Below are 16,301 nucleotides of genomic sequence, written 5' to 3'. Positions count from 1 at the left end.
AGAGTCAGTTTTTGGGCACCTGGGTGGCTCAGTTGGTTAAGAGTCCGACTTTAGCTCAGGTCATGATCTCATGGTACATGGGTTCAGGCCCTGCGTCAGGCTCTGTGCTGACAGCTCAGAGGCTGGAGCCTGTTTCAAATTCTGTGTCTCCCTCTCTCTGCCCCTCCCCTGCTCTATCTCTCTTCCAATAAATAAATAAATAAATAAATAAATAAATAAATAAATAAATAAATAAATAAAGTTAAGAGTCAGTTTCTTAATTTGTCTCTTTTTCTCACCTTTTTCTCCCTTTGCTCATTTGTTTCTTAAATTCCACATAAGAGTGAAATTATATGTTACAGTAAAACCTTGTTTTGTGAGCATAATTCTTTCCTGAAACGTGTATAATCCAAAGCACTTGTATATCAAGGCAAATTTCTCCATAAGAAATACTGGAAACTCAAATGATTCGTTCCGCTATTCGTATAAATATTACAATACTGTAATATAATACAAAATACTAAAGAAAAGACAAAATATAAAGAAAAATAAATTAACCTGCACTTACCTTTGGAAACCTTCATGGCTGGTGTGAGGGGAGACGAGAGAGGAGGGTTATTGTATAGGATGACTTTCACTGTCACTCACAGAATCACTGCTATCTACTGGCTCAATGGAATCTTTTTCTTTTTGTGCAACTTTAACAAGGAACCTATCCAATGACACTTGTTTTTGCCTTCTTTTGAGGATTTTGTGGAAATGTGACATTGCATTGTCGTTAAAGAGATTCATCGCTCGCACTGCTACAGCCTTATTTGGGTGGCTCTTTTCTACAAAATTTTGCACTGTTTCTCACATTTTACACATCTCCCTAATCTCATTTGAAGTGAGGGATTCCTCTGCCTTTTTCTCATCCTCTGTAGTCCAGATGCAGACGTAGACTTCTAATAAAATCTTGCAATTTTGGCCACTTATATACCTCATTCATACTTCTCATTGTTTTCCTTCTTAACTTCCACTGGAATCATCTCCTTTTTCTTACTGCCTTTATTTTTAACCCTTTTCTGCATGGGGGCCATTGTCTACACTCCCTTGGATGTTGACTATAGTACAGTATTAATAAACTCTTGTCATATACTGAATTTAATATAAATGGCAATAAGGCAGCAGAGGAAAGGGTCTATATCTGCAGGCAGCCTGACCTAGAATGAAGCAAAGCAATCACCCACAATCCTGCAGCATGCACACATGAGAGAAGAATCATTGGCTCAGTTGTGATCATGTGACGTTTGGCATCATGTACTACTCGTGTTGCAAGACATCACTCATTTATCAGTTAAAATTTGTTAGAAACATTTGCTTGTCTTGTGGAACACTCACAGAACAAGTTACTTGCAATCCAAGGTTTTACTGTATTTGTCTTTCTCTGATTGACTTATTTTGCTTAGAATTGTACTCTCTAGCTCTATCCCTATTGTTGTAAATGGCAAGATTTCATTTTTATGGATGAATAATACTCCATTGTGTGTACACACACACACACACACCCCGCATCTTCTTTATCCATTCATCAATCAATGGATACTTGGGCTCCTTCCATAATTTGACTATTGTAAATGATACATAGAGATGCATGTATCCCTTTGGATTAGTGTTTTTATATTCCTTGATTAAATACCCAATAGTATGTATGATTGCTGGATCATTTTTTTAACTTTCTGAGGAACCTCCATACTGTTGCCACAGTAGCTGTATCAATTTGCATTCCAACCAACAGTGCACAAAGATTCCTTTTTCTCCATATCCTTACCAACACTTGTTTCTTGTGTTGTTGATTTTAGCCATTCTAACAGGTATGAGGTGATACTATAGTTTTGATTTGCATTTCCCTGATGATGAGTGATGTTGAACATCTTTGCATGTGTCTATTGGCCATCTGGATGTTGTCTGTGTAGAAATGTCTGTTCATATCTTCTGCCCATTTTTTAATTGGATTATTTGTTTTTGGGGTGTTGAGTTGTATGAGTTCTTTATATATTTTGGATACTAATCTTTTATTGGATCCATCATTTGCAAATATCTTCTGTCACTCTGGGACATGCTCTGAGATGAGGGAATAAGCTCCCCACTGTGTGTCCCACGTGTTCTTCAGATTGCTGTTTCCACACTGTATGTCCACACGTTGTGTACCTTTCTTTTCTCTAAGATCAGGGCAATGCCCTCCCGACTGTGTCCCAGCCATGCCCACTGACATTTAAAACACCAGGCTTTGGAGCGCCTGGGTGGCTCAGTCGGTTAGGTGTCCCACTTCGGCTCAGGTCATGATCTCACAGTTCTCGTGGGTTCGAGCCCTGCATTGCACTCTGTGCTGACAGCTTGGAGCCTGGAGCCTGCTTCCGATTCTGTGTCTCCCTCTCTCTCTGCCCCTCCCCCACTTGTGCTCTCTCTCTGTGTCTCAAAAATAAATAAATGTAAAAATTAAAAAAAATTTTTTTTGAACACCAGGCTTTAAGGTGCACCTGGGTGGCTCAGTTGGTGACTTCGGCTCAGGTCATGATCTCACAGTTCCTGAGTTCAAGTCCTGCATTGGGCTCTGTGCTGACAGCTCGGAGCATAGAGCCTGCTTCAGATTCTGTGTCTCCTTCTCTCTCTGCCCCTCCCCTACTTGCACTCTGTCTCTCTCAAAAATAAATAAACATGAAAACAACAGGCTTTAAGCCCTGCTGGTTGCAAGAAGTCACGAAATTTGGGCCCTCTCACTTTCCAAGCCAACTGCTATGGGGATTCTTTTTCCTGTGTGCTCCTCTGTCTCTTGCCCTTCTCTATGACAACGGCTCCCTCCCCACCACAGCAGCCATGGTCTGTTTCCCTCAAACTGTGTCTCCACACTTGCTACTTTCTTCATTGTGGCCTCTTTTCTACCTCTACTTGTGGAGTTTGTTCTGCCACTCTTCAAGTCAATTTCTGGGGTATTTAGGATATGATACTTACCTAGATATGTTTGTGTGGGAGGTGAACCTAGGGTCCTCCTACTCCACCATCAATCTTTCCCAGTTCAATTTTTATAAATACCTGTTAGATACCTATTAGAGGTGTTGTCCTAATGCTGCATAGGACACATAGATGAGTAAGGTATTCATTCCATTGCCCTTTAAAAGCTTACGATCTGGGGGCATCTGGCTTGGCTCAGTCAGTAAAGCATGTGACTCTGCATCTCAGGGTTGTAAATTAGAGCACCATAACCATGCCAGGCAGTGATGCAAAATAATACTCCTATGTACAAAGCTCTTAAATGTCTATCACTAGTCCTATCTTCTGTCTTGAACCCCAGATCTGAGTCGTCCACTGCTTGTTGGACCTCTCCCATCAACTCTTTTCCCTAATTTTAAAATTCGTGATAAAATACATGTAACATAAAACTTAACAACCTTGCCCATTAAAAAAAAATTATTTTAGGGAGAGAGCATGTGTGTGGGGGAGAAGGGCAGAGGGAAGGAGGGATGGAGGGAGGGAGGGAGAGAGAGAGGATATCAAGCAGTCTCCACACTCCATGCAGAGCCCAACGGAGGACTCAGTCCCTCTATAGGGCTTGATCCCATGACCCTGTAATCATGACCTGAGCCAAAATCAAGAGTTGGACACTCAACTGATGGAGCCACCCAGGCGCCCCACCCCCCACCTTGACCATTTTTCAGTGTATGGTTCATTAATATTAAATACATTCATAATGTTGTACAACCATCACCACTGTCAATCTCTATGTGAATTTTAGGACACCGACATGCCATTACTTACAATCACTGAACTGTTTTATAGTAAGCCCTCTTTGATATTTTTATACAAAATCTTTTTTTGAGATAATCCTCTCCAGCTTATTTGAATTTTAGGTAAATGGTAGGGTCTGATCATTTAAGCCAATGTAAGGCTACACGGTGTTCTTTAAACCCTTAGGAAAAAAACAGTTACAGGATATAGGTTTTGGAAAATATAGTTCCTTTCTAGAGTAAAAGGGAGAAAAACCACATCCAAAAAGCCAGTTACCATGCCTTTTGACTTTCAAAAAAAAAAAAACCTAGTTGGAAAATAATAACCATTTGCCCTTAGAAAATAAAATATTTTAAATCTGCTCTTGCCCCTCTGCCCCTGCCATTCTGCTCCTGTTTTCTCAATAATCTTATTTTTTGCTTTGCAAATGGATAGCTTAGGGGATTTTCTACCATAGTATATAACATATGCATGTAATATATAAGCTAGAAAATTAACCTAAATCTTCACTGGCTACCTTTTTTTGTTTAAGGATACATAAATCATGATAACTTTAAAACTTTCTCATCTTCATAACCTTCATGAAACCTAGCATAGGCTTACTTTCCATAGCAGATATTTTATAATTATTTCCTAGTGAAATTTAAAAATTTCCATGCCCACTTTTCCGTGTCCAGTAATAGGCAGTATTTGAAGAAACCTTTTTTCACTTAGTTACTTTAATACATCTAGCCACTTAGTTTTCCCCCTTCTCTGTTCAAAGGAAGAGTACTTACTATATTTGTTAGTGATGATCACATTTTAAAATTTTCTAGACTCTGTTGAGTCATTTTGGTTAAAAAGTGAGAAGTTAATATTTTCCTATCAATATTTTCACTTATTTGAATCATCAAATGTCTTTTGGCCTTGAACTTGAGCTTGCTGCACTGTCTTTTTTTTTTTTTTTAATCTTGCAGTTACTTATCTGAGCATTTACTTTGTGGTACAGTATATGTAAGAAGTGATTTGCATCCCCTCTAGCAGGTAGAGTAAAATCAGATCTATCCTGGGAAAATGGTAGAGTGTTAGAGTCCAGCTATGGTGTCTTCCTTTGGGTTAAGCCTGACTACCCACAGACTTCACACTCACAGTTAGACAAGGTAAATCTTCATAGGGTTTGATGTGAAAGTTTAATCTTGCCAGCTCTCTCCTGAAGTTAGTCACTAATCTACTACAGAATATCATTTGCTCATAAAAGGCGACAGCCACATCAGTTTTACATGATTAGTTTCCAGTAAGTTCCAAATTATGTGGATATTTACTACTATCTAATTGATATATTTAAGACAGTCTGTTAGCTATGAAGTCCAATTTGGCCATTTGAATTTTTTATGATAAGTTATTGCAAAATAGTTGATGGGCTCACTGCATGGTTGATCTAGTTTGGCTACAATAGCAGTGGGAAAAGGCAAAAATGAATGAGAAATTATTCATTTTACCATGTTATAGAGCTCAGTACAAGAAACATACAATACCTCATTTTTTTGAAAGAACACATTTAAATACTTCCCATGAATATATTTAAGGTTATTCCTTAACATTCAAATAGAGATCACGTGTAGGTTGTTTTTCAAAGATGTGAATGACTCCTTTAAAATATGTGTGATGGTTCCTCATATAAGTGTCCAAGAATGGCTCATCCATGTGAAAACATGTTCTTGCCCCAAAATCAGAGGACTGAGGGACTTGCTGAGTGCATACTGACTGGGCGATCATTGCTTAAAGCTTGATTAAATCCTCTGGATCATAGAAAATCTCCAATTTTAGCAAAACCCAAGTGAATGGGGTTTTTGTCACTGAAGTTTGCTTTATCATGATTGCCACCAAGTATCACTTAACATCAATAACATGTGACAGTGTAAGAGAACTAAGTGTGTAGAAACTCTGTGCTGTAGAGATTTGAGGCCACTCCTCCAATTTGCTTGATGAATTTAGACATGTGTCACTTTTATCATAGGCTTATAGAAACAGTACCCTACCCAAATTCAAGCTATGTGTAGATTCATAAAGGATTCCTTGTCCTTTTAGCATGGAATAATTCCAAACTCTTTATTTGCTATTTTTCTCTTTCCATATGAAATTGGATGTGTTAGTGCTTCTTGGAAAACTTGGTTCCAAGAAAAGTAACTCAGAAATGTGGTATCTCTTAGTGGTTAAAAGTGGTCAAGGGCACAAGCTTTGGAATTAGATCTGTGTTCAAGTCCCAACTCTGTCACTTCTGTAGTTTCAAATGGTGCTAATCATAGTACCCAGCCTCATAAGATTATGGTAAAGATTAAATGAGATACTTACTGAAAAAACGCTTATCTGTTCAATCTGGCACAAAGTGAGTACTCAAGGCAGTTGTTACTGTTATAAATCATTGTTTCTTCATATAAAAACAGTATGCTTTTGCAAATTTTCAAAAATTTTGGAAATATTATAAAGAAACTCTTAATTGTTCCTGTCACACTATGCCAGAGATAGTAATTGATATAGGATATGGCAGAATGTGTCCTTTTTAGAAAATAGCTACATAATATTCTCTCATGGATACACCACAATTTATTTAACCAAATCCCTATTGTTGGACTATTATTTCTATAAAAAAATAGATTTTCCTATTATTTGAGGATGAACATTTGTGTTTATAAGTCTTTATATATATATTTGATTATTGCTTTAAAATAAATGCCCTTAAAGTAGAATTACTGAGTCAGTTGTTACAAGCATTGTAAAATTTTTGGCACAAATAGCCAAAATGCCCAATATAAAAGTTGTGCCAAAAACAGTATTGCCTTTCTAAACTTTGCCAATTTAATATATCAGAAATGGCCTTTTGTCATTTTTTTGCAGCCTTGTATAGTTTTGATTAATATTTTTGACGATTAATGCAATTGAATGTTTTCCTCCTATATTTAAGAATGTGTAAAGAAATTCCCATTTCTCTGTAATGATTTTTCTCAAACAGAACCTCAGCCATTCTAGTAATATTTCCTGTCCCAGAATAGTACACCATAGTTCCTAGGAAGAAAAGCGAAAATAGTTGTGTGTGTGTTCTAAGTAGAGGGCACCTTCTTTGATTGACTTGAATGTTAAGCCATGATAGGTAATGACAGTTGACTCCTAAACTGTGTTCAGTTACCCATTGACATGGATATGCTGTAACCTGTCATCTTTGGCTTATAGATCTCCCCAGGAATAATGTTCCGCGACAGTGAGCAAAAGAAGTGTTTTCTGGGGAAAGAATCAGGACGAGAATGTTGTGATTTCAGACATCACAACTTTTCTCTACAGCAGTCTATATCCAAGAGCAAATATGTGCCAGCCATGTAGATGAGTTGGGTATTTCTAGGAGTATATGTAACGGCTAGAATTGAGATTTCTGGTAACAAGCATGGGCTACTCTCAGATACCTATTTCTGGGCATCTCAGACTGAGAGATGACTTGACGAGGAATTGTTTCACACCCAGAGACTGGGAAACCTTTGTACTGGTTCATAGAGCTTTTCATTTTTCAGATTATTTCCTTCTGCCTGTTGGGACTTGTGTTTTCACAAGTTCCTACTCTCGTACCAGGGGAGTGAATAATTGAATTTAGACAGTTGGTTTTTGAGTTGGCTCACTCCTTTCCGTATGGAATTTCTATGGAAGAAATGGGTCTAAAAGGGAACATGCAGGGGAGACAACTCTGAATGCTTAGGTGGATGCATATATACTTGTTTCCTTCGATACAGTGGAACCTATGTAAAAGGAAAGTACTGTCTAAAGAGGATAGTGTTCTGTATTTATTTTTTTTCCAACGTTTTTTTAATTTATTTTTGGGACAGAGAGAGACAGAGCATGAATGAGGGAGGGGCAGAGAGAGAGGGAGACACAGAATCGGAAACAGGCTCCAGGCTCCGAGCCATCAGCCCAGAGCCTGACGCGGGGCTCGAACTCACGGACTGCGAGATCGTGACCTGGCTGAAGTCGGACGCTTAACCGACTGCGCCACCCAGGCGCCCCAGTGTTCTGTATTTATACCATCATCTAGGTATATTTGCCATTGAATGTTTTTTATTACAGGTGTCAAAAAAGCAGGTTGGGTCAGAGCTCACTTAAATTAATAGGAGAAATACTTGTTCTTTTATAATACTTAAACTATGTGCTTGGAAATGGAGGCTTAAGAACTTAGATCCTTTAATATCTGTGATAAACTATGGCTATTCAAGGGTTAAGATGCATCTTGTTGGAAGTGATTTATTTATTTTCCATTAAAATTGACACCACTTTAGAATTTGCAATTTGAGGTCTATTTGGTTAAGACCTCATTTCCCATCCGATACTTTAAAATTGTTACTCTCTAAGCCAGGGAGATGACATTTTCTGGGCTGACGAATGATGGCTCTGTATCAAACCAGCAATGTCTAGTAACCTTCCAAGGGCTGTGTGGTTTTTAAGAGATTTATTATGCAGAGACAAGAAGCAAACATGTTCTATTTTATACTATGCAGGACCTAAGAATCATACTTTCCCATCAAGATTCGCTTGTACTGAGGCCTGGACAGAGAAGCTGGCTATTCATCATCCTGAGCTTTTCCAACCCTTGCTATGACCTTAGCCTCAAGAAAGACCCCGATACTCCCATCTCCTGGTTGCTAATGGTATAAGTTCTAGACCTCTGATATGTAGACCTAGGTAGGAATGGTTGGTGATGGCATAAAAACTGACATTATTATGAAAAGCAGGCAGGGAGTTTTGTGCCCTTTGTGAGGAAATTTTAAACGTTTCTTATAGCCTAACTACAGTTGAGGGGAAAATCATAAATTAAAATAGCACTACCAACAACAAACAACTTTCCCCTTAACATATAGGTAGACCTTCCATATTGCAGATGGAAGGCACCTAAGAGATCATCCCCTTCATTGGACTGTACCATGGACCTCTCAATGTTATCCCTATAACCCTCAGACCTAGAGGAAAACCTTTCACAGGTAAGTACACAGTAATTATTAGCTGAAAATATAACTCAGTGATCTAGCTCTGTGATTACCATTTTTTCTTTGCCAAAGATTCTTTTAATAATTTTGTTTCCCGTGGCCTCCATATTTTGAAAGATTTACTATTCTACATTGATTAAGTAATAATGCATTTGTTTCCTAATTTTATTAAAGCCGAGCAGGACTTCTGGTCAACATGAGAAAAATCATGGTTAGGACCATAACTCCAGCTCAGAAAAAAAAAAAAAAAAAAAAAAAGATATGACATTTTATTTAGATGATGTAGCAAATAAGCTTTTTGAAATAAAATTAACATGTAGCCCAATATTACTTTCGTAGGTGGGGGTTCCTATGAGTCTGAGCAGACAGAAAATCAGTAATTTAGTCTCATCAACTCATTTTACAGATATACTTGGTAATGCTTCAGGACTAAGGATGCAGTGACTTGTCTGCAAAGCAGACTAATTGTTTCCCATTTTCCAGTTTAGACAATCTTGTTACAATGGATATATAGCCCAGACTTGAAAAAGATATTCTAGAATGAGGTCTTAGGTTCTTGTCTCTTTTTAAAGAATAGATACCATTTGGATTAGTGCTGACTGGAATAGGTTACAGATAGAATCCCATTTTAACAGATACTGTGTTATGTCATTACATATCCCCATGGTCTAGCTCACAGTTCATACTAATGTTTTATTGTTATGGACCACAAAATTCTACCAGGTTAAAAAAGTTTCATAAAAATTGCCATCAGAGAGGACCCATTTTGTCTGTTAAAGGATATGGGTCCCAGAGGAGGGAATGGCTTGAAAGGGGATGTGTCATCAACTTGAGATTAGGCCAAGTGCAGCCATCATGGAGTGACTCTTGTGAACAGTGGGGTCAGTCTGTAAAACCTACAGTGAAAACCAGGAGTGAAACTGTGCAGTGAGACAAGGTCAAGGTTTGAGGGGGGTCAAGATTCTAATGTCCATGTTTTGCTTTTTTGCTCTTGTGAACATGTCAGCATGGTAATAGGTGGTCAGTAAAGTTTGACTGTCAAAATAATAATAATCAAAAATCCCTATGCATTTAGAGAATATAGAGGAAATCATGCAACAGGGAGAGAAATACCAAGATTTACCTGAAAGAGGAAATTTTTACTGTTGTTTATTTTGATTTTTAATGTTTTTTAAAATGTTTATTTTGAGAGAGAGAGAAGCAGGGAAAGGGCAAAGAGAGAAGGAGAGAGAGAATCCCTTCTGTGCTGTCAGTGCAGAGCCTCACATGGGGCTCAACCTTAAAAACTGAGACATCATGACCTCAGCCAAAATCAAGAGTCAGATGCTTAACTGATTGAGCCACCCAGGCACTGCTATTTTTGTCATTTTAAAGATTTTATCAAGGTATAATTTATAGATAATAAGCACAGACTATTTTTTTGTTAACAAAAATTTGGGACAATTTTAGCTTTGAAAGGGACAGTATCTGACATTTACAATCATAATCCAGTTAGTGAAATGAACTTCTTAGAACTTGAACACAGTCATATGGATGTTAATTAGTATGACATAAAGGAATGTAACATGGTAAATTCTGGAGTCCTACAAAAGGAAAACCACTGAGCTTTTCAATGGAAGTTTTTTTTTGCTCTTTTTTTTTTTTTTTTTTTTTTTAATTTTTTTTTCAACGTTTATTTATTTTTGGGACAGAGAGAGACAGAGCATGAACGGGGGAGGGGCAGAGAGAGAGGGAGACACAGAATCGGAAACAGGCTCCAGGCTCCGAGCCATCAGCCCAGAGCCCGACGCGGGGCTCGAACTCACGGACCGCGAGATCGTGACCTGGCTGAAGTCGGACGCTTAACCGACTGCGCCACCCAGGCGCCCCTCAATGGAAGTTTTTATAATGGAGACAAGCAATAACTAATTCTAAAGCTTTTTAAAACTTGTTAAATTGTCTATGACAGTAAATTTCCATAATAATCTTTACCTTCTTCACCTCAGGAGGACAGGTAGTTTAGCTATGTTTAAAATACCCTATTTAGCTATCTACACATTCAATGCAATCCCAGTCAAAATTACACCAGCATTCTTCTTGAAGCTAGAACAAGCAATCCTAAAATTTGTGTGGAACCACAAAAGACCCCGAATAGCCAAAGTAATATTGAAGAAGAAGACCAAAGTGGGAGGCATCACAATCCCAGATTTTAGCCTCTACTACAAAGCTGTCATCATCAAGACAGCATGGTATTAGTACAAAAACAGACACATAGACTAATGGAATAGAATAGAGACTCCAGAATTGGACCCACAAACGTATGGCCAACTCATCTTTGACAAAGCAGGAAAGAATATCCAACGGAAAAAAGACAGTCTCTTTAACAAATGGTGCTGGGAGAACTGGACAGCAACATGCAGAAGAATGAAACTAGACCACTTTCTTACACCATTCACAAAAATAAACTCAAAATGGATAAAGGACCTGAAAGTGAGACAGGAAACCATCAAAACCCTAGAGGAAAAAGCAGGGAAAAACCTCTCTGACCTCAGCCGCAGCAACTTCTTACTCGACACATCTCCGAAGGCAAGGGAATTAAAAGCAAAAATGAACTACTGGGACCTCATGAAGACAAAAAGCTTCTGCACCGCAAAGGAAACAATCAACAAAACTAAAAGGCAACCAACAGAATAGGAAAAGATATTTGCAAATAACATATGGGACAAAGGGCTAGTATCCAAAATCTATAAAGAACTCACCAAACTCCACACCTGAAAAACAAATAATCCAGTGAAGAAATGGGCAGAAAACATTAATAGACACTTCTCTAAAGAAGACATCCGGATGGCCAACAGGTACATGAAAAGATGCTCAACGTCGCTCCTCATCAGGGAAATACAAATCAAAACCACGCTCAGATACCACCTCACACCAGAGTGGCTAAAATGAACAAATCAGGAGACTATAGAGAGGATGTGGAGAAACGGCAACCCGCTTGCCACTGTTGGTGGGAATGCAAACTGGTGCAGCCTGTCTGGAAAACAATGTGAAGGTTCCTCAAAAAATTAAAAATAAATCTACCCTATGACCCAGGAATAGCACTGCTAGGAATTTACCCAAGGGATACAGGAGTGCTGATGTATAGGGGCACTTGTACCCCAATGTTTATAGCAGCACTTTCAATAATAGCCAAATTATGGAAAGAGCCTAAATGTCCATCAACTGATGAATGAATAAAGAAATTGTGGTTTGTATACACAAGGGAATGCTACATGGCAATGAGAAAGAATGAAATATGGCCTTTGGTAACAATGTGGATGGAACTGGAGAGTGTTATGCTGAGTGAAATAAGTCACGCAGAGAAAGACAGATACCATATGTTTTTACTCTTATGTGGATCCTCAGAAACTTAACAGAAGACCATGGGGGAGGGGAAGGGAAAAAAAAAGTTAGAGAGGGAGGGAGGCAAACCATAAGAGACTCTCAAAAACTGAGAATAAACTGAGGGTCGATGGGGAGTGGGTGGGAGGGGAAAGTGGGTGATGGGCATTGAGGAGGGCACCTGTTGGGATGAGCACTGGGTGTTGTATGGAAACCAATTTGACAATAAATTTCATATGAAAAGAAAATAAAATCTCCAATTTAATTAACAAAGGAAAGGCATTCATTACTTGTTATAAATAGAAGAAGGTGCAAATGTTTGCAGAGTGGTATGGATCAGTTCCTCTCCCATCAGGCAGTCCCAACACAGTGAGAGGCATACCCTGCTCTTTGTTTTGACTACTTTATGTCCTGGTTTTAAGATCAGTAAAAGAGAACTAATGAAGTTGAAAGAATCAAAACATGTTTTCAGTTGGTTTGTACATCAGAACTCTTAAGAAATATCTTTAAAAACAATCCAACATTAGGGGTCCCTGGGTGGCTCAGTGAATTAAGCATCTCGACTCCTGATTTAAGCTCAGGTCATGACCTCACCCTCTGTGAGTTTCAGCCCCACATCAGGCTCTGCCCTGACAGTGCAGGGCCTGCTTGGGATTCTCTGTCTCCTTCTTTCTCTGCCTCTCTCTCACTGTCTCAAAAATAAATAAACATTAAAAAATAAAATTAAATTAAAAAAATTATGTTGGCATACATGGTTTTCCTAAAAAAAAAAAATCTAACATTAACAGTAAGGAAGCGCATTTTTCACAGAGCTAGAACAAACAATCCTAAAATTTGTATGGAATCAGAAAAGACCCCAAATAGCCAAAGCAATCTTGAAAAAGAAAACCAAAGCAGGAGGCATCACAATCCTAGACTTCAAGCTGTATTACAAAGCCATAATCATCAAGACAGTATGGTACTGGAACAAAAACAGATACTCAGATCAATGGAACAGAAGAGAGAACCCAGACATGGACCCACAAATGTATGGCCAACTAATCTTTGACAAAGCAGGAAAGAATATCCAATGGAATAAAGACAGTCTCTTCAGGAAGTGGTGCTGGGAAAACTGGACAGCGATATGCAGAAAAATGAACCTGGACCACTTTATTACACCATACACAAAAATAAATTAAAAATGGATGAAAGACCTAAATGTAAGACAGTTAGCCATCAAAGTCCTCAAGGAGAAAGCAGGCAAAAACCTCTCTGACTTTGGCCCCAGCAACTTTTTACTCAACACGTCTCCAGAGGCAGGGGAAACAAAACAAAAATGAAATATTGGGACCTCATCGAAATAAAAAGCTGCACAGCAAAGGAAACAATCAGTAAAACTAAAAGGCAACTGATGGAATGGGAGACAATATTTGCAAATGACATATCGGATAAAGGGTTAGTATCCAAAATCTATAAAGAATTTATCAAACTCAACACCCAAAAAACAAATAAGCCAGTGAAGAAATGGGCAAAAGACATGAATAGACACTTCTCCAAAGAAGACATCCAGATGGCAAACAGACACGTGAAAAAATGCTTATCAGTCATCATCAGGGAAATACAAATCAAAACCACGATGAGGTACCACCTCATAGCTGTCAGAATGGCTAACATTAACAACTCAGGCAACAACAGATGTTGGCAAGGATGCAGAGAAAGAGGATCTCTTTTGCACTGCTGGTGGGAATGCAAACGGGTGCAGCCAGTTTTCCATATTGGAAAACAGTATGGAGGTTACTCAAAAAATTAAAAACAGAACTACCCTACGACCCAGCAGTTGCACTACTAGGTATTTATTCAAGGGATACAGGTATGCTGTTTTGAAGGAGCACATGCACCCCAATGTTTATAGCAGCACTACCAACAATAGCCAAAGTATGGAAAGAGCCCAAATGTCCATCGATGGATGAATGGATAAAGTGGTGTGTGTGTGTGTGTGTGTGTGTGTACACACACACACACACACACACACACACACACACACACACACACGCAATGGAGTATTACTCAGCAATCAAAAAGAACGAAATCCTGCCATTTGCAGCTATGTGGATAGAACTAGAGGGTATTATGCTAAGCGAAATTAGTCAGAGAAAGACAAATATCATATAACTTCACTCATATGAGGACTTTAAGATACAAAACAGATGAACATAAGGGAAGGGAAGCAAAAATAATATAAAAACAGGAGAGGGAAAAACATAAGAGACTCTTAAATATGGAGAACAAACAGAGGGTTGCTGGAGGGGTTGTGGGGGGGGGTGGGCTAAATGGGTAAGGGGCATTAAGAAATCTCCTTAAATCATTGTTGCATTATATGCTAAGTTGGATACAAATTTAAAAAAATAAAATGGTAAAAAAACAGTGAAGAAGCAGTTTTTACATATAAGCAATTAATATGTGGTGGAATATTAAAAGATATTTTTAATGTTTCCCTGATAAGAATATGATCAATGTACCTTCATTAATACAATGAATGACTGACACAGTTAAAATTAAAACAAAGCTTCATGAGCTGAAATGATGGGACAGAGCTTCAAAAGCTGACATTAAACAGAAATAAATATAATAATCCTGATTATGGATTCCAAAGATCAATTCTGGATAAAGAAGATAGCATTTTATGGCAAAAGGATCCAGGAAATTTTTTTAGCTATAAGCTCACCATAAAGCAAAGTGGTAGGATGTTAACCCCAAATGCTTCTATTAAGTTGCATTAAATAGGACCAGAACTTCAGTTTTGTGTTCCGTTCAGGGGATTACATTTTAAGGAGGACGTTAACCAACTGCAACATACTCAAAGGAAGGCAGCAAGGTGATGGGGAGACTGAAAAGGATAATATTTCCTTCCTGGGAGGAAAAACCTTAGAGATTATTTAATCTGGGACTCCAACTTTTGAGATGAGGAAACAGGCTCAGAGAGATGTGTCCTGAGTCACAGGACTAGAGAGGAGCAGACTAGTTTCCAAAAGCACCACATGATGAGATAGCGGGTGCCAGATTGTGACAGGCTTGTGTGGAAGAGGGCCCAGACATTTTTCATAGCTTGAAAAGGCAGAACCAAGACTAATGTTGGGAAGTTAAAGATTTGGATTAAAAATAGAAGGAGAAACTTTCTAGCGATTGCAGCTGCCTAAAATTGGAATAGCTTGCCTTGAAAAGCAGTGAGCTACCCATCACCAGATATGTTTAAGTAAGGGTTGGATAAGGTGTTAGGAACATCGAAGTGATTCCTTCTGTGCAGGAAAGGTTGGACCACACTAATTAATTATTATATAGCCTTGTTTAATTGCTAATAACAGCTAACATTTATTGGGTACTTATAGAGCACTATGCAGAGATAATGTATATGTATTATCTCTTTGATTCTTATAATACATGAGGAAGCTGAGGCCCAGAGAACCCCTTGTTTTGACTAAGGTCACATGGTTAATAATGGATGAGGTGAGATTCAAATCCAGGCAGTCTGACTCCAGAACCAGTTTTGCAAACTTCTGTGCTATAGCTGATGCTTACATGCAGATCTCTGACTCATGTAAATATTAGATCTATTTAGATCCATTCTTTTATGACTTCTAGTATTCTTGAACAGAAGAAGTCTCTCAGTGAGAGGACCCAGTTTGCACTAGGAGGGGAGGTCTGGTTTTTTTTATGGGTTTTAGGTATCATGAATATGCCTTTCAAGGACTTAACGAATATGGAGTCCTTGATAATAAATCCTCTGGACATTGCCAGCCGTTTGCAGTTGCTGAGCCATTTCAGTGATGGTAGATGGTACATTAAACTACCATTTATCCTTAAGAAACCTTGTGTTTCAGAAGCTACTCACTTTACATATATATATTTTCAATTCTCCTTAGTAGGCATTATATTCGTCATATTATAGATGTGAAAGCTGCATGTCACATTTTGGGTTGGTTTGCCTTCAGCCCAACCTGAACTATTTTTTAATTAAACTTTATTTTAAGATAATTGTAGATTCACATGCAGCTGTAAGATATAATACAGAGAGATCCAATGTACCCTTTACCCAGTTTCCCCAATAATAACATCTTGCAAAAGTATAGTGCAATATCTCAACTGGGTATTGACATTAATACGTTCAAGATAAGCGCCTCTCCATCACCATAAGGATCCATCTTCTTGCTCTTTTATAAC

General features: G+C 38.3%; 1 protein-coding gene across 6 annotated transcripts in view; it reads left to right on the top strand.

The window, feature by feature from the left end:
- FRMD5 (FERM domain containing 5) overlaps positions 1-16,301 on the top strand; it is a 321,532-nt gene that overhangs the window by 120,185 nt on the left and 185,046 nt on the right. Inside the window, exon 2 of one of the 6 annotated variants that reach the window (XM_086710564.1) lies at positions 8,619-8,738. The exons of the other annotated variants lie outside the window; for them this stretch is intronic. The gene's annotated coding sequence lies outside the window, so the exon portion shown is untranslated. The remainder of the gene's footprint in view (positions 1-8,618; positions 8,739-16,301) is intronic. 6 annotated transcript variants of the gene reach the window in all.

This window comes from Puma concolor, chromosome B3, assembly GCF_028749965.1.
Source record: "Puma concolor isolate L17-30 chromosome B3, mPumCon1.1.hap2, whole genome shotgun sequence".
NCBI classification, from domain to species: domain Eukaryota; kingdom Metazoa; phylum Chordata; class Mammalia; order Carnivora; family Felidae; genus Puma; species Puma concolor.
The sequence above is the reverse complement of the archived record's forward strand: the minus strand, read 5'-3'. Positions and strand labels throughout refer to the sequence as shown.